Below are 22,500 nucleotides of genomic sequence, written 5' to 3'. Positions count from 1 at the left end.
TGGCGGGGGGGTAAAAAGTACTTCTGCCAAGAAATTCCGCATCCCCAGAGTGCCACTTTAGGCGGCCAACTTATGGCCCAAGTTAACCAGTTAACCTTCTCCGCCGTGGTCGGTCAGTTGACCGGCATCGTCACTTGGGGCTTGCGCCAAACCAGGCTGCTGGTGGCCAAACAAAAAACCCCGCAATTCAATTTCGATAATTACATTTTGACACCGAAAAGCAAACAGATCTCTCCTCTTTCAACCCTCGAGCACACCCCACCGATGGGCAAGGCAAGGTTCGTTTTTGCATTAATGCCAATGGTTTTTGCAGGGTGCCGAAATGGAATTGATTCTGACATTTCCTAGCAGGGAGGTGCGGTCGCACATTTGCCCACTTTGGAATGGAACAAACACACAGACTCGTGGGCCGGCTCGTAAGTCAAGCATTGGTGGTCGGAAGGGTGTTTGTGCCCTTCTCTTTTGCTGGTGCTAGTGTGTCCTTTTAGCCTCCGGGCAAACAGCGCATCGGACCTTCTTTTTCCCCCAAACGGCACAGGCGACAAGATGTACGGTTTGGTCACTTGAGGTGGCCACACATCTCACTTTAACGTGCGCTCTTCTCTTCAAAGTGAAAAATTGATTTTACCAACCAACCCCTAACCGTCGAGCGGCGGAGCAGAAGGCTATAGAAAAAAGGTGTTGAAAGCAGGCTGCCGGTTATGGTTTGCGAGAGACAAATGTGTTACAAAAGGTCGAGGGACCCAACACCCACGCTGGAAGCCTTCTTGGTTATCTGGTGCTGGTGCTTCTGCTGCTACTGAACCCTGTAATATCATCATGTTGAAGTGGCGCGCTGAGACCGATTTTCTCGTGCATCAAAAGACGCCGGAAGAAACCTTCCGAGACTTCGCACAGTTTCCAGGAATGCATTCTCCATTTTCAATATCGTTTCGACATGTCGCAAAGCCACCACAGCGAGAGTATCCCTGCGAGAAAAGACAATCGCTTCGTTGGTTGAACAATGAAGGCGCCTTTTTTCCCTATTACGACCACCAGGGTTCACTTGACTTGGTTTATGGGCGGCAAATGTCAATGTTTTCCACTCGTTCGCCGAATGGGCACAGCAGTGCAGTGCTACTTGACGTCAATTGTTCAATTTTATTTATTAAATTTACTTTTCGCCAACACGCTCACGCAAGCAAAACACTTCCCTCTATTTATAACACCCACAACCAGAGTGCCATACGTGTCCAGCTAGCATAACAGCTACACTCACATGTGCAGAGCAGTCCATCTTCCTGCGGAGGAGATGAAAAAGAAAAATACGAACGGCGTTTGCTCACAAACGTTCGGTAAACATTGACTGACAATAGGAAAACAAGCAAGCTTCCCTTGGTATCTGGCTGGCTTGAGCATGCTGGCCTGCGTTGTCTGGTCTCGTCCAACGGTCTCCTCCACCTCCCAAAAGGAAGCGCCTCTAGTGTGTCTAGTGACCTCTCGAGAGCCTTACTCCTTCGACAAACACTTTCACTGATCAAACTCACCAGGCCCCCCTCGTGGGGACTACAAAGTGGCTACTGGTGGTATGGTTCGACTGAACACAACGAGTCCTGTGTCTCTCGGGCTCTCGGGCTGTGCTTATTGAGAGTTGACTTTATTTGTTGCCGTATTTATTTTCCAGCTCACCTATAAGGAAGGTGGTGGTCGGTGGTGGGAGAGAGAAAGGGTGACGAGTGGGCTTAACCACAATGTGACCCCCGGGTTCACAGACAAACAGAATTCATCAACACATCCTCTTTTATGATTGGCTTTTCATCTCCCCCTCGGGGGCTGCGTACGGTGCGTGGTGAAAGTGATGGATTGAGGATTGAGAAATGGAGGATTTCAATTGCCATTCTCTCATGAGCACCATTGTGTGCAGAATTGTTTCGTTCTGTGTCAACAAAAATACCAACAATATGTTGCGCACTGGCGCAATCATCGATGCAATTCAAACCAACTTCATGCTGACTTTGGCAATGTAGATTGAAATGAATTTACTAGGAATGTGTTGATCATTCAATTCAGAATGTATCATTGCGAATATAATGTGATTGGTTTTTTATCGCAATTTCAGGTTTTTTGTTTTGCAAAACGATAATCTGTCCATGAACGTGGTGACGAAAAAACATTCAGACATTCAGTTAATAATTTTTGAGTGCAGAAATAAAAGATATTTTGTATCTTGATTGCAACATGATTTTCCATGAATTAGCAAACAAAGGATAACTATTTTTTTTTTGTTAATCTAGAACCATTTCGCTTCAACCTGACCGTGCATACCATGAATGCTTTACAGCACGAAGCTACTGCCTGTTCCGGCACACACCTTGTATCCTTTGCGTGCTGAGCAAAAAACAAGGGCTGCTGAAAATATTTTAAGAACTCAGACACGCCATGTTTTTGGGTCACTTCTGATGATTCCATTCATTGTACATCTTCGAATGTCAAGTACCACGGCGAACCACAGCCAACATTAAAATTCATCATCTCCAACTTGCCAACCACACTGCGTGCCGCCGCTCACGGAAACGACAGCTTTTTCTTATTTTCATTCGCATGTTAATGAACCTTTTTGCTTTTTCAAATACGGTAGCCACTACCCCAAACCAATCTTATCACATCGGCCAGACACCGAGCGACCGTCCACCGCAACCAGTTGAGCAGTCAGTTAACGACAAACGGCCACAAGTACTTCTAATCACGATATTTACATTTTTTTTTTCCACGCGCCACCCACTTTCCCTACTTCGGACTGTCTGGCGAGGAGTTTCGCGCGGACCGCACTCATAAACGTCCGACTTAATGTCGGTAAATATTAATTACCGATCGTTTGTCTGCGAGTCTGCGAGAGTTGTGGTTGTAGTTGGGACCACACACTCAGCACGCCGTCTTCGCACGCAGATGCTGTTGCTGTTCCGCGGAAACTAGGCATCGTTGGCGAACACCCAAGTTGCCGCCAACCAAGCGGGTCAACCAAGTCGGTCGGTTAGTTGGAACAAGGAGAAACTGAAGACCACTGCCACCTTAGACAACATCAACATCCCATCATCGGGATGGCCGGATTTACATTTCAGAATAAGAACACAGGCAAACAGTCGTCAGCGTTACGCCCAGGAGCTCCGGGAGGGCAACGATTTATGCTAAATCTCCATCCACTGTCATCAGCCATTGTCCACGGTCCACGGATGGGGCCATCACCTGGCCACCGGGCAGTGGACATTCGCTGGCCAGCACATTCTCGTCGTTTGCTGGCCTGGGGATGACATAGAGGACGCATGGAATGGCTGCGTGCAACCTTGAACTTCCAGTAAGGAAGATGGGACCGGAAGTGAGCGCTCTGCTATTGATTTTCCTCCGATTACCTAACACACGCTGGATGGCGCGAGATGCGCGGTCGAACTGATGGCCAAGATGATCAGTTTGATTTATGGCCGCAAGGCCGGATTCCGGTCGTCGTGTCTGTCCGGCACCATAAGTGCGTCGTAGCCGTGGGAAAGCAGAATCATTTGCTGACCAGCGGCGGTTGACGGTGTGATTGGAACTGTTGCTGGCCACTCGCTCACGCACACGCATGAAAGTTGCACCTGGAAGGAAGATAGTGGCTGTCCGGCAGAAATAATTACATCCTCTCCTGCTCTTGGCGGCTCGGAGAACCGATGCAAGTCGAACCGGTCGGTCTCAATCCGAAAGCGGTGCCATTCCTGGAGTCATTAATTCTGTCCACGCAGTTCGCTCGCGAGGTTCAATGGACTCGCCGCACGCCACAACTCAGAAGGAGAGCGATCGTAAGAAACGTTTCTGAGCGGTGTGCAATCCGGTTGAAAGGATCGGAAGCTTCTTACACACCGCGCACATACCGTGCGTTGTAGTGCAGCATCATCTTCCACCCCTCTGTCGCACCGAGCACGGTTGTATTGGCCTCGGGCAATGAAAATTTACATTCGACAGTACCCCAGCGGACGGTGTTTCGCGCGCTCTTTGTTAATTAAAGTTTTTTTTGTTTGATTCCATCCTCGGAGCGCCCTGACCGGTGTATCTGCATCCGCTGAGCCGATTATCGATGGTGGGAAAAAGATTTACGTTGCAGTATTCGATGCGTCCAAGAAGGATCATCATTTTGCGGAACTCTGTCCAGAGCAGCTCAGATACTTTGACCCAGATGATGCTCTTTTGTTTTACATGCATGCACATCCCTCACATTGTGCAGCATCACCTCACAGTGGTCCCTCTATCTTCCCTAACGTACTGCCGTAATCTGTATTTACACAACGAGGGCACTGTGGGACCTAACGGTATAAGCCGATTGAAAGAATACAGCGAGAGGAGTAGATGGGCTTCACTCGACCGTTGTATGAAGTGATAATAATCTTATCATAATGGGATTTTATGCAACGCTTTCCGGATAAGAACTTCCATCGAATAACAGTATCCAGTGGTAATGTTGACTGATCGGATTACCAGCCCTGCACTGTAACGCTGCAATAATGCGAAAGGTGCTAGGGCCTTACTAGGGAATCAGATTAATTAAAATGGCTGCATAAGAATTCCAAACAGAAGCACGCATACCAGCACACTGCTTTGTTGTTGACTTAAATCTCGGATAACAAATGAAGGTAAAGAGAGACAGATAGCCATCGCATGGAATGTGCAGCACTGTTTGCAAAAGCATAACTACAAATCGAATATGACTTCAAAGGGATTTCGTATTGCCGTTTTTTTTCTACTCAAATACGCCACCAGCGACGACGACAGCACATCAAACCGATCGAGAACAAGGTTCTCCAAAATTCCTCGAAACCGAGCTACACACTAGTGATGTTGGTCAAAACAAAAACAACAGCTGAACAAAATCACCAGCTACCACCGCAGCCATTAATTTTCATTCAAACGGAATCATTCCTCGACGGGCTTCGAGCCGGAGCAGCGCAACCAACCGAAGCAAGGTCTCGTGCTCGACCGTGGAGATTGCCAATTCATCGAACCCTTTGCCGGATCATCCATTACGATTAGATTTGACGGTCGCATAGCTCTGGCGCGGCTTGGAAGGATTTTTGGTCTCTTCTTCGCTCTCTCTCTCTTTCGCCTCTACGATTGAGTTCGATAGGATTGAGACGAAAGGGAGGCAAAGAAGCAAAAAGAAACAGCTGAAATCTTCACGAAACTGGAGCTTGCAAGAAGCTCACTGCCGTTCGATCGATCGATTGCGAGCTGCCCGGTTTGGCTGACGGCAAACCAGGCCAGCTGCTCATCAATCTTGATCTCGTTTCCTGTACGCCCGTGTTAACCGTGCGTCCTTTTACGCGCTCTTTATGCTTTATGCTGCTGCTCCCTGGCTTGTTCAGTTTTCTTTCGAACATTTTCATATCGTGCGAAAATGTTGGGTTGTGTTTTTGCGTTCCACGGGCGCCCGAAGCGTGTTTTTAGCAAATCGAGCAAATTTTAAGAACACTGCTGCTGTTCCTGCTCCTTCCGACCCCCCGGCGGGGACGGTGAGCTTTCCTTTGAAAGTCGCGAGCCAAGCGAGTGAACGGCGGGGTGCGTACATGCTCTTGTGTACGCCCTTCTTGCTCATGATCGAGTATATGGTGGAGTAGGGTCCGATGCTCGCACTGGCGCTCTGTTGGCTACTGGCGAAGCGAGTCTCCCGTGGCTTTTATGCTTTGTTTTATGCTCTTCATACATCCTTCAAGCGGTTGCCGTTGGTCGGTGTGCTCACGAGGAAGCAAAAGAAGCGGATACCTTTGGGAGGAGAGAAATTGCCCAAAACACAAAAGTTGGCCAAGTCTTTTTTTTTTTGTTGTTGCTACCTCGCCGCGCAATAAATCAAATGCTCCAGCCCGGGAGCCGCTGAAACGTTGCCAATATGCTCGAGGCATATCAAGCGAGGGAAAAAGGCGCTGCTGCCGTTGATAGGCCCTTAAGCGGTGCACCTTGTAGTGGTTCCGCTTCACTACTAGTGCACCTGGCTTTACAGTGAGCATCCGTAAAAAGTGGTAAAAAAGTTCAAACAAGAAGCGTCTTGTTTGGACACTGTGATTGAGTTAAGGATTCAACATAATTTATAATTTCTGTTTAAGTATCCGATCGTTCTTCAAACGAACATAGATATGCGGAACCATTTATCTCAAACATGCCTGAAAGTGTAGAGATTATACTTCGACCATTTTAAAACCGTCCGTCTGGTGGCAAGGATTTGGAATATTGTGTTTGCAAACGACTGATCAAACACGATGGTCCCAAAAATTATTAATATCGACACATGATCCCTAATATCCCCAGAGGTTTTCTTTGCTCAGAACACAAAATCCTCCTCCGTAGCTGGAGCACCTCAAGTAACGCTGGAAGGCGGTTTGTCATGTTCACTTGACTCAGGGGCACGGAAGCGCTCCATAATCGTTTGGCGAACCGTCCCCGGAATCGCAAAACACGCACACACGTATGCATATGAAAGATAAAAAAAGAATCTCAACACTATCGACGTCCTCAAGTGCACACCTCGCTTGTACACCCGAGGGGTCCGTCGATCTATCAGCACCGATCTCACCTCTTCTCGCAACCCGGCACCAGCACCGAGAAACGAAGCCTTTCTTCAAAGGCATTGCAAAAGCGAAAAAATAAATATATGAACAAGCACATCCCGAACGGCATGGCCGTACGGTCGCATATTATATCACATCTCGCGCGATCCAAGTGGCGCGGCGTGATCAAGCGAGAGAGAAAAAAAACGTCTTCTCACAAAAAAACCCCTGCGACACACGAACGACGTCAAAACCAGTTGGTGCGCTCACGGTACACGCCCGGTTTTTTTGTGGGACGCCATCACGAGTACGACCGTCGACTGCCGTCCGCTTCGACGCCCGGTTCCATTCAAGACAACCTCGAGCATTCAAAGATGCCAGGCACGGTGGCGCTTTATGCTGCTCTTCCTGTTGCTGCTGCTGCGTCGTAAGAACAGAGAAACACCCCAGCGTTGCTGAGGCGTTCACTCGGCTCATTGACTTTTTTATGAATCGCGAAATTGGTGCGACGTTAAACGCGAGGAAGGAAGGGACACATGTGCATGTTCCCTGGTGCTGCTGCTGTCAATCCAGGACCGTGCTATCGACGCCGATCGGGTTTAGCGCAGTTTTGCTTTCAATGATTCGTGTTACTGCTGCCGATACTCGTCGATTATCACTCCACGCTTGAAGCGGTCGTGTTTTGGGGTGTCGCTTGTTGCTTGCCATGATTGCACAGGTTGGAAGGATGAGGTAGGAATAGGAGCTTATCACGTTTTAGCTTCCTTTTTTGTTCCTGCTTACTTTCAAAGATCGATAAAAGCAAAAAAAATCTCGAGAAATCGCGTCGTAAGATCAGAATATTTCTGACGTGAAAGGACAGACATTGATCTATTGAATCTTCTGGAGTGGAAAAGCCGGAACAGAACAGCATATTCAGCATCACTGTGAACACTCCGCTTGGCGATGCTTTATTCAAATGAATTTTACACTCCAACGCCTCGTGATCCGTGGCTCGGTATTAATATGTCGCTTCGACAGCGATGGATCAAAGCAAGTATATTGCGCACACCTTGCACACCCCACATGGCCATATGCAAAACACTGCCCACATAAAACTCCACTCCGATCATAAGATTCATCCTTCCGTATCCTCGCACGGATCGTACCACACTATTCCCCCGAATGGTAGCGATATCTGATTCAATATTCAATGCATCATCTCAGGCGCACCTCAAGAGCGTCCTGGTGGTACGAGTGGTTCATCATTTCGTTGTGAGAAAGTACACCATTTGCACAGTAAAGCTTCCCCGGTGGTTGCGTGCCCCACCTGATCACCGGGAGCACAATATGGATCTACTTCCAATCTCGCAATTCACCGGTCCGTACCCGGTGAAATCTTTCATACCCGACAATCAAAGGACACTTCAACCTACCTGATCACCTCCTCCTTACACCGAGCTCATCTGAGGGCTCAAATGATGAAAACACATTGCGCCACATCCCAAGGATTTAGAAGGGGCCGACTTTGGTTTTCATTTTTTCTTCCACTCCACTTACGATGGTCAAAGCTTCCAGCAAAACCCCATGCAAAGGATTATTGATTCCTCGCATCAACACCAACCGACCAAACACAGGTAAACAGGAGCTGGAAGAATGGACAGAAGCAGGTCGAGGCGATGGCGATGAAGCGCGAGCAGACCCCCAACCATAACGAGAAAAGCCGGCAAGAAGGCAAGAAAGCAGAAAGATTAAGTAAAAGCAAAAACTTACTCCGCGCCACTCGTAGGCCGCTGAGATTAGGAATTGGTGCATAAATTACCTTTTTCCCTTCCCGTCCGTGTCCTTCCGGGGTTCCGGGCCGAACGATTGAATCGCTCGGTTCCCCGGATTCCGACGGATCTTGTGAAGAAATGTTCGTTGAAGAAGATATCTCAATCTTTCACGAAGTCACACGTTCACCGGGGAGGCGGTTCTGCATCAGGTGTGTCAACGATTCGGTACGGTCACGGAGAAGATTTCTAGATTTCTAGAGACGCACCTTTCTCTTGGTTCATATTCTTAACCGTCCCTTTACATGCGGGACAGAACGGAGGCACCCGGGTGGTGTGGTTCTCAGTGGTATATTGCCCCAGCATTGCGTACTTTTAGATTTCACGCTTTTTTCACGCCGTTTACGCCTCTCTCTCTCTCTCCTAGTGCCGTTGGTTTGCACTTGCGCTGAATTATTTGTGGAGGGATTTATACAATTTACAAAGCCTCTTCGTCGCCACCTTCAAGGCGAAAGCTTTCCTTCCCTACGTCGCTTGGTGTGTTTCGCCCGTTTTCACATCCATTACGGCCCATTAGGGAGATGTTTGCGAAAAATCACGGCAAATGTAAATATGCTTTTGAGGGGAGGGGTGTGGTGCAGGTGACAGAACAGGGAACAACGAACCAAAAAAGAATCGCACAAAACGATTCCGAAAAGACATTTCACTCTTTTGACACTCTAGGTAAAATTTGGCTGCGACTGGAGGGAATTCCTCAGCCACGGCAACATTGAATAGGGAATTGGGTTTTAATTGAATTGTCTAGCACACTGCCCGCGGTGTGGCGACACTGCTGCGCTGAAGCAGGTGGTTCAAATTGTATTTTTTCTTTTATAAAATGTGACTTTTCACTCTCTTTCTCTTTTCACGTGACACAGGTTAATCCGTTGCAAAGATTGTCTTCGCGTAGATTAAATGTCAAGTACACGGACTGGCACGATCTCACAGCTCACCGTCCTTTGCTTTGCACATAGACGCTTCATAATTAACGAGATTTGCGGAACCATTTTGTAGAACAGCGCCGCAACAATGCGCTGCGGTAAAGTCTACGATTTCCAGCAAAAAAGCAAGAGTCGGCTAGCAGCACGTGTATCGCAAAACCAAAACTTCAAAGATCTTTTTTTATTCGTACCGCGCATAACTTTGGCTTGTGGAAAATCGGCAGCCTCGCCATCCTGCTGCCTGCCTGCTGCTTCTCAAATTCTGCTCATGCATCAATATCAAAAGATGAAGAGAAGATGCGCGAACTCAACTCAAACAGTGAAAGTGTTTGTTGAGCAAGTATGGACCAACAAAAATGCAAAGCATATGCCCTCATCAACTCCGCGCAACATTCACAGGAGCGGAAAACACTGGAAACTTTTATTTTTTTCCACTAAAACCACACGCGCCCTGCGGTTTAGGGGACGTAAGATCACCACCGCAGAGTGTTTCGCTTTCCTGTAGACTTTCGGAAGTAGAGGTTGAGTTTCCCCCCCCAAAAAAAAACAACCATAGTGTCCATCCATCGAAAGGATAAAGTCAACACGGTAGCATGCGAATAAACACTTTTACGCGTTACACCTGTACGTGGGTGAGCGCGTGGGTGTGTGACTTGGTGGCAACCCAGGAGGAAAATGATAATAACGAAAATATGCATCAACTTCAATTAAAATTCAAATTCAAAATTAACAACAAACATCAAACGGGAACGCTGAGCACGGCACCGCGGAGTTTGCTTATGCTGACCCAGCGCCCAAACCCTCTACGTGTGTATGTGTGTTTCAAGGCGGAACGGCGGAAAAAGGACCAGAACAGAAACGCACCGAAAACCACCGGTAATCCCTCTACACGTTGTGCGCTTTCCGCCTTCTACCTCATTGCGATTTTGATAAGCCAGCGCGCCATGTTACTGCCCCGGTTGCTCGCAATATCGCAAACTGAATTAATCTCAATGAAGTTGGCTATGTTCGTCCTTTTTCCTGCCCGAGCTCAGCGCCGTGGTTTGGCTCTTCGATTCTTGGGAATTTAAAAAAAAAACGCGGTAGCATTATGCTTGCAGATTGTGAAAAAGGGAAAATTCAACAAACGATCAACATGAACATTTTGCACAAAATATGCAAAAGTTTTAGCATATCACAGGGAATGCGCGAAAATGTAATATTGAAACTCACGTTCCGGGACACGGCACAACTTGGGACCGTTCGGACGGTTCAGATGAAGGTAAAAACCAAAAAAAAAGTGCATCGGATAACACCGGCGAGTTTCCGCAGAATCGACCAAAAGCATGATACGCGTAACCAATTTTTTTTATGACCATGTATATGCGTGTGTGTTTGTGGCAAATCGTTCCAAAAATTGCAATGATTATCTCGTGCTCGAACCGAATGAGCAAAGGAAAGAGATAATCAAACTGGCCAACCAACAAACTCGCTAATGCTAGCTGGTAGCGGAGGGTTTTTAATTTCACCCAACGATGCCACCATGCTGCCCTTATCCTGAAAACCAGCGGCATATCGCCATCATCATCATCGTTACCGGCAACAAAATTTCGAATAATGAAAGACAAATATTTATCTTCCGCACGATAAAGCATTTGGAAATGCAACCCTAAATTCGGTGAACCGCGTTGCAGGAAAAATATGCCACGAATGCCATCGCGCTGGTATTTGCACAAAATTCCGGAGCACGACGTGAGCTGCTGGTCAGGGTCAGGGCAGAAGGAGATAATTTAGTATTCATTAATTGGTGAGGATATGCCGATTGGTAAAATCCTGTACTAATTATCAATCAAATTAATGGCACGTGCTTTGGAACGCTACTATGATCCTATTTTGGAAAAGCTTGTCATTGCTCTGTTCACCTAAACACTTGATATTTAATGAATTAAAACAAACAATAACGCCTGAGATGTAGAAACAGTAACTCGCAAAATACCTTTCCCACAGAATTCTCAACTGAAACGATGTATTGTCCGCAAATTCCAAACATATTTGTGCCGACTTTTGCAACCATTTTGGAATTCAAGGAATATTGTTTACCTTTCCCTTAAAGCTTGCATAGCAACCATAATGACAGTAGATTACTAGCTGATTACAAGAGCCAATTAGAATGCCAAAGCCGAGGTCGAGAAATCGTTTCAAGTTTATGTCTTTGTGTTTTGCCGCGTTCGTCGCCATTCCCCCCACCAGTACTGCATCGCAATCATGAGCTAGCGCCGGATATGAAGCCCATATTGGATGAGGAAATGTTGGTAAACTCAACTCGTAAACTCACTTTTCACCGCAGCAAATGTACGGAAAGCGGCAGAGAAATCAGCAAACACTGGGACATTCCCTTTCTTCCATGCCTGCAACCAATAAATCGCAAGTATCTCAGCGAACCGCCCCTAGCCTCAATTTGCCTTCCGTTCGTTCTGTTGCGACGGAAAGGGGGCTATACCAATCTAAATTTATATTTTATTATGTTTTTTATCGATTGTCATATCCGTCAGCCATCGCATCGCTACCGATCGATCGGTAGGGGGGGGGGGGGGGGGGGGGGTGGGGGGTGAGTGGAAATATTGGCAGGCGGTTCCTTCGCCTGCAATTTCAAATTTAAATCTGATTGTCTTCGGGTACTTTCATCGTCCTTCTTGGGCTCTGCCATTTCCGTTGCATTCAGTGACAAAAAGCGTCGAAAAGAAAGATAACATATAGCGGTGCATTGCATTACGAAGCGAATCCGTTCGTTCCCAAAAAGCACGCTCGATCCCGCAAACTTTCTCGAACGAAACTCGATTCAGTGGACAAGAGAATTATGATTGGACTTGTGTCGCATTTCGCCTTCCGTTCTTTGTCGGAGAGAAATGAATCGAAGCAATAATTGTCCTTTATGGATTGCTAGCGAGACGAGAATGTGTACTTGAAATGATTCGTGTCGAGCAATCTTAATCATTTCTCCGCTCCCAAAAGAATGCTGATCATTTGCTAAGCGCAGCATGTGCTACAGTTCTACACGGATGAGGAGTTATTGAACAGCAACAGTAACATCAGCAACCATGCGCACCATACGAACGCCAATCGAAGCGAACACGTGCAAAGCATGGAGGAATCTTTTGATAGTTGCTTCCTTGTCTTGTACTTCGATATTATTTAATTAAAAAAGTTTATTATAAATTATCGGCACGTGACGGTGGCTGAGCTGAGTCTGTCTATCTGCTTGTCCTTTTACTGTCAGCCGTGGTTCGGTCGTGTCGCTGAACACTATCACTTTGGTTCGTGACTCCGTTTCCGTCCGTTGGCCAAAAATGTTCCTTCGCTTCAGCGATTTCGCGGCATGGCTTTATGTGAGACATGCAGCAAACGAACGATCCAGACAAGAGCAATCTCTGTTTATTGTTTCGTGATTTTTTTAAAACAATTTACGAAACGGATACAAGATTATGAGGCGGGCAAACAAACTGATTCTTTGGCGTTTTCAGGTTATTGGCGCAAGTAGCACAAACGACTACGCCTGGTAATAGCCAAGAAACATTGTTATGCTATTGTTCTAACCCTTATTACATTCCATTATTCACTGGCGTCACTCAAGCCAAGTACAAAGATTGCATTAAAAGGCAAATCAAACGAAGTGCACCACCAGATAGAGCATTTGATAAATATTTTCCCTCGAGCAAACGGCACAACAAAAGGACTCTGCTACACAGCACAATACACCAGAAAGACAATTGTTGCGGAGCCTCAGATTAGCACTACAAAGCTACCACTGCAGGCAAAAAGGATAATACCGTTCAGGGAATTCTCCTTCGCATAATTGTTATGCTTCTCCCGCAGGCTCGCATGATTTACAGGCACTGCCTAAGCTACCAAAGCAAAGCGCCATCTCGCTCGGAGTAAGTCGCAACTTCAAACGAAGATTAAGTGTTCCGTTTCCGGCTGCCACCGGCTGGGAGAAAGGGAGAGATTAAACGGGTTTAAGTGACTGCAATAAATATCAAAAAATAAGATACTGGCTGCCAGAATGAGAGCTGGATGATGAAGAGAAATCGAGCCCAAATGGATATCGCTTGCGCCTTTTTGGGGAGTAAAAAAGGGATCTAAGCAGAACCCGTAATCAGCCAACTTACTGGTTGGCAAAGCGGAAGTGAGATAATACCGGTTGCGAGCGCTTGCTGCAAACCTCGAAACAGCGAAAACCGCATGCATTATAAAGACATTAATGTTTCAACCGGAAAGAGTATGCAAATGGGTGGGCATTAATAATTCGCCGCTGAGGTGAGCATTCGGTGAGATCAGAAGCCAAAAAGCTCCACAATTTGTGAACATATTTGTGCTGAATGCCATGCCCAATGCCTTATCTTTTCATGCACACTACCAGGTGTCTACTATGCCATTTAAAGCATATGGAGCTGTTGTGTAATGCTGCAAATACTGTGTAAGGCATACTCTGTCGGATCTCATCTCATGATGTCCTACTGAACAGCAACTCCAATCCAAATCGACTGGGCCACGGGACACGGGCCAAGCAACATCTGATCTGTGCCCGACCTTGAAACTCAAACTTTTTTTTTCACAATCGCCCATTTAGCGAAGAGCTGGTAACCCATGGAGCCCATGGAATCCACCCCCTCAGGCCTGGCCATCAGATCGGTCCATTTGCCGGCTGCTTTTAATTGAAATCCTAATGAAAATGGTCCCGGTAACGATCGGCCACTTTACCGTGCGTCTCCATCTCCAAAGCCACACCATCGCTCTGTGTTGAAAACCCTTTTCAGGGCTACCCTATTTCCATTTATGAAATTTTAATTCCATTACAGTCCGGCCTCAACAGCACCTAGGTGCGCCATGCCCATAAGCCCGTTGGAAAATGTAAAAAAAAAAGGACACAGCATAAGTAGGTTGATCCGTGCTTATCCACTCAGCTACCATCATTACAAGGTACATTTCCATTTCGTGGTGTAATGGAATGTGTGTGGAGCCAGCAACGGTGTTGCAATTTGTGATTTCCACTTCAATTCACCGCCACAACCGATCTCCAGCCAAACCACAACAATAAGCCTGCGGAATACACTAATGAGAGTGTCGAAAAAAGAACGTCAAGTTTTAGTGATCCCCGTGGACGTGCAGCGTTGAGTACACTGAAGAGGCAATTCAACGTACACCACCATGGCCTTCCGGTTTCATAATTGAATCAAAAGCAATAGGTAACATCCTCGCCAGAACTGTGTCTCCCAGATTAATGAACACAGCAGCATCGACGGCAATCAGCCATCTGTTCCTCCGCTGTGTCTCCCGGCGCTGTGGCAATAAAATCGACGTGCTATCCGTGGCCGCCTTGAGCTCGGTAATGGCAGAGCATCGAGGCTATTACTTTCTGCAAAGTACGTGATTCACGGATTTCGATTCCTGGCCAGATACACCATGCTGCTGCTGTCTGGCGTCCTGTCGCACATTTTCCCCGCTCGGTTTCAGTGCACGAAAGTGGCCCAACCCGTAATCAACGTTCCGCTGGCCGATGGCCGAGTTGTTACAGTGAATCGAACCAACCAGGCGCCAGCAGCGGCACGTATGGCACACCTGGCACAAAAAAGGGATTCCCTTCGTCGGTCCCAGCTTTTATTGGCGCAATCGGTTGATCTTGTTATCGTTTAATTAGCGCTTACGTTGACAGATGATCTAACTGGCAGGACGTGACCGGGTGAGCCGGAACGGTGAAAGCATGCTGGATGCAAATCCATCAGAGTGATTAGGTGTACGTTTAAACGATTCAACCGACTATCAGTAAGCGCGCTCTGGCGTGGTAACATTAGCAATGATAATGAATCTATCAGGCGAACGTTAGAAAGATGCATCCTTTTTACTGATAAACAATCGTAAGCCATCCTTTTTGAAGCATTGAAGAACAAGAGAAAAAAAAATCATTTTGCCATGTAAACCGCGACATAACCATACACACAGGATAATCAGCTACGTCTGCTTCTGCCGCCAGACTAATTGACGAATTATGTGCCCCGCCATTTGGCCGAGACTCCAGATTATGCAGAGCGAGGCGAGCATAAATTGTTGACAGACAAACAAGCAGGCTAAATGTAATACCCATGTTATTAGTCAAAACATGTCACCACGTCACGATGCATCATCATCCAGCAAACGGGAGTGGCCACAAAGCCACGACAATGGAGCACGAGACTCCTCCACCGAGTCTGCTTCTGCTTCTAATACGCAAATTCATCCTAATTACCCACGACGTGCGGTTTCGTCCAGGATCTTCAGTCTGTCTGCGCTTCATCCCGGGCGCACAAGAGAATCCATCTCTCGACAGCATGCCCACAACACTGTCAACCTTTGCACATGGCTGCGGTTCTTTAAATGTGCTCGAACGGCTAGGTAAGGGAAACGGGGAAAACGAGAGGAAGAGTAGCAGGAAAAATAAGGGAAAATCCCGCATAATTAAATGGTTTCATTCGCTTGGCCCCGGTTGAAATGTGGTCGTTTGCGTTTTGTATACTGGCCACAGCAAAAACCACGAGCTGTCTCTGTACTACTGTAGAATTGGAACATTTGCAGTGACACTGAGGTATGAGAAAGGGGCTAATTGCTCGTAATGTGACCTCGTTTGTTTGCGAGGAGTAAACATGCATTATGAAGCTTATGTCCACTGAGCAGCAAAAAGTACGAAAAATGAGTAAATATGTAGCGATATGAATTCCCCATTTCGATTCCCCAGCTCTTCGATTGCCTAGTGTTGCGGCGTAATCAGAGTTTTCCAATCAGGCAAAAATGTAAATGTTGCCAATCACGATCACCATCAACTAAATTCTCTCGATAGAATAACGAATCACGGCTAGCCATTGATGATTTTCCAAATACCGGGGGGGCACCCACTTACGTAATGCTGCCCATGAAACCAGCAAACGAATCCTGGCAACCGGAAACGCGACGCGTTGCCCACAGGGAGTCTCTGGCCCTTTAATTGACCCTCCCGTTTTGGGATAATTGATTGCTATGCTGATTTATGGATCCCACCCAATGGGATGAGCATGGACTTTCGGGAGATGCTCAAAGCCCAGCAAAGCGGTCTCCACTTCCTGGTGCGTCTCATGGGAGCACGCGATGCTGCGGGAGTAAAAGAACCTACCCTCCTACAGCCGTTAATCATAATCAATTGAATTCCGATAGCGTTCGCACCATGGACCAGGACTAATTCGAGGTGCTCGCACTTCACACTCCATAAATTTTCCGGCCCAAACCCAAAAGAAAGCAGGAAACACGAAACGAGCCTAATTTGCTGAAACGTAAGTCGGAATCATAAATGGCCCCCAAATGTTCCCAATCTATGGAACTATGGGTGGTGCGCACGGGGCATATCGGAATGTTGAATGTTTTGTGCGGAAATTTGATTTATCGCGACGTTAGCGTGACCTTCTATGCTGGCTCCGGAAATTGTTGACACTAATCAAAAGCCTCAAGTAAGCAATGGCGTTCCATTTTTGTTTGTTTATCTGTTTCCGCATTAAAGCAATATTGAAGGCAGCTTGAATGCCTCGATAAACCATCGCATGATGACGATGGCAAGGTTCAAGAAGTTAATAATGTGATAATGCTTCACAACACACCGTTGTTATTTATCACCATCGTGTTAATCCTCTGAAAGTGTGCGAACTCGCCAAAAAAAACTGCCTTTCCTACGACCATTTTCCATCTCCTGAGCGAAGACCGGCACCAGATGTAGCGGATGTAATGGAACGGAATGTGCAGCCCTTTTCTGATGGATAAGCGATCCTTCAACCGACCCCGAATCGTTTAACACCATGTTAAAAGCGAATCCAGGAAGCCATCAAATATATCTTGTGGGCCCCCCAATGTTCCCGCAATACTAAATGTCGGGGCCACCGCCTGAAGCGGTCATCCAGCTACCACCAACCAGCACCGAGAAACCAACGACTAACATTCATTCCCTTAGCCACTGGCAACGCGCGCTTTAGCAGCGCAAATTCCGCTCTAGCGAAGGGCGAGCGAAACCGTTGAAGTGCCCATTTAAGAATTGACCAGTGCAACCAATCGGGCCAGAGCCAAACCGGCCCTAGGTCGGTGGCAGTAAATCGCATCCGAATCGTTTGGTATACATAAGTATCACTTTACTGCGCCCGGAATTACCATAAAATGTCTATAAATTGCAAACGAAGGCAGCAGAAAAACTCACAAAAATGCTCTTTCCTTTGGCTTTTTTGGGAACGGAATAGAAAGAGAATCCGGGAGGTCAACTAGTATGCTCGTGATGATGGTGAGCCCTTCAGCCCTAGATAGGTTTTGCCTGAGGAGTCGATCCTGCCAAACAACTCATGAATGATTTGTGCTGATTAGCTCCGTGGACTGGAAGCGAACACTTGGGACACTCCGAGGTTTTTGCACTTGTAGCAGCTTGACTGCACACCCCAGTTTGCTTGTTTTGCAACATTTTCAGCATCATGAAATTCATAATTTTTGGCCCACTCACAGTGGCAGCATCATGGTAAACAATGAATAGCTGGGACTGTTCGTCTGGTACTGACGTTAAATACCGTGCTCGTTACAGAGTGGTCATTTTTTGCAGACATTCCATTCCCGATTCCATGTGCGGCGGAGAGAAGATGAAATTGAGCATTTTTATGGCCGTAACCAATTCTGCTAGGATGCAATTTCCGTTTCATAGGATTCCCGGTAAAATTATGCGCCCGAAAGGCACTTCAATCACCGGGAAACGAAAGCCCCAAGGGAACGAATCGGAAAAGGACCTCCCTGCGAAACAATTAGTTAGAAACATTAGCTCTCGACAGCATCAACAGACGAGAGCGAGAGTCGCCGGTCGATGGTAATTTTGCAATGAGAGCATTAGTTCCATGTTTTCGTATACCCCATTATTCCCGGTGGCAAGAGCAGGAGGGCAAGAAGGGAATAAAACGAAATATATGCGCCCCTCTCAATGCTGTACTGTTTTAACATTCCGTCGGAAGTAAGATGCAACCAGCTTCTCGCCATAACGCCAATGATAATTCTCGGCATTAAAATAATGGCCAATAATGCGTAGTAGCGTGCATCTTGCGTAAACAGTGGCTTAGGAAAATACTGGACCGAGCGAATGCGGAGCAACATTGAAATGCTCCATTCGGTGAGTAGTACCACCACCGTTGCCATTTTACGATTTGGATCGTAAAAATATTATGTTGCCTTTTAAGATGTTCCATTAAAAGGCCTGGGTCGGTCTGCTTCGAGTGATGGGAATAATCATTGGTCCAGACGCCTTGTCTTGCCTGCAATTGCAGCTTGCGCATTCAACACCACTCCACTAAAACTGCCGGATGATTTCATTTCGGCGAAGAAAATGAACGAATGAGTACATTGTATCAGAGAGATCAGCAAACAGAATAGTTATTATGTACAAGTATCATTGAAGCTTAGCCTCATTTTGAAAGCACAACTTCCTTGAAAATTATTACATTTTTGATACTTAAAAGTACGTTCCATTAATTAATAGATTACCTCAGGCGTATCGTTTAAAGTTGTATGAACATCGCATTTCACTGCTCATCGCGCTCTCTAGCAGAAGCACTACAAACAATTCATTACAACAAATGCACTGTGACCACATCGATAATTTCCAATACCATCTCTCCTCTCGTTACAGGTTGAAGTGAACCGCCCGCTCCTCGACTAGAGTGTCCATTTCGTGCAAATGAAATCTATCGAACGTGCATCGCGCCACCAGCGGATCCATAATTATCGATACTCGAGTGGTGGTACAGTGGCGCGTGTGGATGGCAGTGATAATGATAGGCGGTGATGTTGTTGAAGTGACGCCCACTTGTGCTACATACTGCTAACAATTACAGGGACAAGAATAGCATAATATCTCGTTTCACTATACGTCAATGGCCATTCAAATGCCCTACCAATGCACAGTGTAGAGTGCTGTATGAATTGAAACATTATTGAAGCGCGTGAAACGTAGCGCAACAGAAAAAGGCAGCAGTGTTTTAAGAATTCCACAGGATAGATAATTACTTTTTATATATTAATGCCATCATCATAACAACAAGGTAAGCCTCGTTTACTTAATTCAAAATGCTGTAATCTCTTTCGTAGCTCAGAACTATAGCTGAGTGACAAAACTATTGCCTATTCCTTTCAAGAGCAAAAAGCAGAAAACATTCCTCTTAAAGCTATAGATGAACATCTAGCACATTAGGCCACCGTAAGCGAACACTCGCTTCGCTCACAGCTCATAGCATAGAAGCAAACTGTTGCCCCGCTTCACGATGTGTCGAGCATCAGCAACAGCTGTCAGCAGCACAAGATTTGGTGGTGAAAATTATCGGAACTATCTTTCCTCGCAATCGCAACTTTGCATCCACTACCGCAGCCAGTATCGTTCTTACAGCGCTGAGATTCGTAATCTTTCTCTCTCGTATTCTCTAGACACACGGACCGAAAACCACATAACCATAGCACCCGCTACGAGACGCTTGCTCCCATTATTTGTTTCTTTTGCTTCTTTCTTACGGTTTGCGCTGGCCATCATCATTCCTTGCGAGCAGCATTCTTTTCTCAGATCATTCCACAACATCTGATAACGCTGCTCGTTCGCCGTCATTTTTTGGCAACCATGATTCCACCATTTTTCCTGCTTCAGCTGGTCTGTGAAGCTTCCAGAGGAACAGAATGTTGCACAAGACGAGCGGCGCAACCAACAAATCACATCCAACCAGATTACATTCTGGTAAGTCTCGGTACAATGTAGCCGGATTATAAACCGTCTTTGGCGTCGTTCGTCGGGCTTTCTGATGGTTTCAGTGTTGTGCGGGCATCAATCAAGGTAAACATGACGAAGCAGTGATGAAACGAAAGATGTTTTTTTTGTGTTATAACTTGACCCAGACATGCCAGTCTGCGCAATAAATGGGAATTATTGTTTCATTTAGCGAGTAAACGTTGAAACAATTCGCCAATTACGTGATAGAACGCCTAGTAGAATTTAATAAATTAGCGAAAGTGAATTACATAAGTCTTTTTAAACTGAAAGTTGTTATTTTAAGAACTCGGATGTACTCACACAATTTTAGCGACACAAATTGGTCGAAAACGGAAATGTCGAACCGGTTAGATCATGCCAAACAGCGCACTCTCTCCCCAAACACACCGGCGGCGATAGTCATCGAATTGTAAACCATAAATAAAAATACAATTTCAATCCTTATCGCTCCTAAAAGCTAACTAACTTGTCCGGTCACCAAACCGTCACACGAAGCTCGCTTTCTCGCCACATATTTTACCCCAACAAATGTGTCTCCAATCCATTCCGCTTCACCAAACATCCGCGCGTCCGATTAGTGGTTATCAGGCAATACCGCAACACGACTCGAACGACAATAGCGGAACGGTCTACACCCACCAAAACTCTGATACCAAGGACGATCGGGGCGGAATAAACCGCTCAAATCAAAAATAAAACCCACAGTTTGGCACGCACCAGTCCCTAACTTTCTAAATAAGCCGATATAAATCAAAGCCCCGAGCAGCCAAAGGGAGGCTAATTTATGTGCCGGTGACCGATCCGCTGTGCCAGGTGAAAACCAATGGAAGGATCGGGCCACCTCGCGTCCGCAAAAGAAAATCGGTTTACTCGCTACAATCTGATTGGACAGCTAAGCAACTTTTCTTTTAAAGAAAAATACAAAGTACGAGACAGAACAGACAGGCCAGGGTGGCTTCGCTGCCAGGTTGGTTCCGCTAGCACCGTGGAAATCGAATTCTTCCGTCACACAATAGGGTAACGGTACGGTGATTCGCGTTTCATTGGTTTCAGAGGTTTTCCATCGACCGAACCCTCAACCCGCAGGATTGTGACAGGGTCAACTTGTTGATTGCTGGGGACATTCGCTGGCCTCGTTGGAAATAGGGAACGAAAAATTATGGAAATAAATAAAACGTCGAGCAACATGTATCGATACGGATGACGGATACAAAAGAGTTTCCTTTTAAAACCGTCTTCACTCAGCGTTGATAAGGATAACGTGCGGTGCGCTGGTTTGACAAAGCACTCTTTTGTTGTCCTCTGGTAGCAAGAGCTTCGAACCACTTCTATCCAAGAATGTGTTCTGGCTCCCCTTTTCAATGACATTTTATCGTTCCCACAAACTCGCCCATATGCCGTGTATCGTCGTATCATTCCGCTTTCGTTTCGCTTATGCCGATCCCCCGTACCCATACGGTCGGTGGATCGAATTCTTTTCAGTTTACGATTCTCATTCCCTCTCTTTATTCATTCGTTTCCATAGCCTCCCAGAAAGGGCTGAATGGAAAATAATAATATTAGTTGACATTTACTAGGGTTGCGCCTCCATTGGTGCCCTGTGCACCACACGTGGAGCACTTCATGGCCTCACTTTTCATACCTTATCTACGCGTTAGGCGGAGCGACATGCCACAGAAAACACGTCAAACCGATCGGCTGCCGTTGGGATTGTGTTTACGGTGGTTTGCCACGTGGTGTAATAGAATGTGACATAAATAGTCCCTGGAGTTGATGCAACACGGTCTCCCCGCCGGCTCTTACCGGTGTGCGTTTGGTGTTTCGTCATTTGTTCGAACGCACCACGCTGTATCATCATTAACAGGGACAGACGACAACAATGGGACAACGATTTATTGTCACAACACTCATCGGTTGGAATTATTGACACAACCATCCATACGGAGGTGCGCGCTTGCGTGTATGTTTGTCGCTGTTTTCTATTAATGAAAACAAACCTTTGATTGGATCTGTTCCAGCGCACAGTCCGGTAATGAAATGCGGCATGAAAAGTACTTGTTAGCAGCGGAAAATGTTTGTGTTTTTTTTCTTCTAGCTACACCACTCCCGTTGATTTGATCCCTTTGATCCGGCCGAAGGTTCAAGAAAAATCGCTTAACACTCTTGTCAGCTTCAGATATCAGGACCATGGCGCCCCCATTCACCATGCCCTACTGGAATCGGCGAAGCTTATGATGAATTAGTGAAGCAAAACGAAAAGTTTTCCTCTGAAAAAAAAGAAACGCTGGCAATCGCGCGCTTTTATGCGGCGAGCCTTTTTTCCCCAACCTCCGGTACTCAAATCGCGAGAATGATGAAGCAGCAATTGAGCTTGGGCGAAGTGAAATGAAAAACAACTTTACCCCAGCGGCTTCCGCCTA

The 22,500-nt window shown here is 46.4% G+C and overlaps 2 protein-coding genes across 2 annotated transcripts in view; one reads left to right on the top strand and one right to left on the bottom strand.

Annotated features, from left to right (window-relative positions):
- The window catches only part of LOC126572445 (40S ribosomal protein S10b-like), a 41,123-nt gene that overhangs the window by 12,533 nt on the left and 6,090 nt on the right, over positions 1–22,500 (bottom strand). The gene's annotated exons all lie outside the window — the stretch shown is intronic.
- The window catches only part of LOC126572433 (insulin-like growth factor-binding protein complex acid labile subunit), a 63,782-nt gene that overhangs the window by 35,376 nt on the left and 5,906 nt on the right, over positions 1–22,500 (top strand). The window contains exon 2 of the mRNA XM_050231756.1: positions 18,956–19,367. The gene's annotated coding sequence lies outside the window, so the exon portion shown is untranslated. The remainder of the gene's footprint in view (positions 1–18,955; positions 19,368–22,500) is intronic.

This window comes from Anopheles aquasalis, chromosome 2 (genome assembly GCF_943734665.1).
Source record: "Anopheles aquasalis chromosome 2, idAnoAquaMG_Q_19, whole genome shotgun sequence".
Taxonomy (NCBI): domain Eukaryota; kingdom Metazoa; phylum Arthropoda; class Insecta; order Diptera; family Culicidae; genus Anopheles; species Anopheles aquasalis.
The sequence above is the reverse complement of the archived record's forward strand: the minus strand, read 5'-3'. Positions and strand labels throughout refer to the sequence as shown.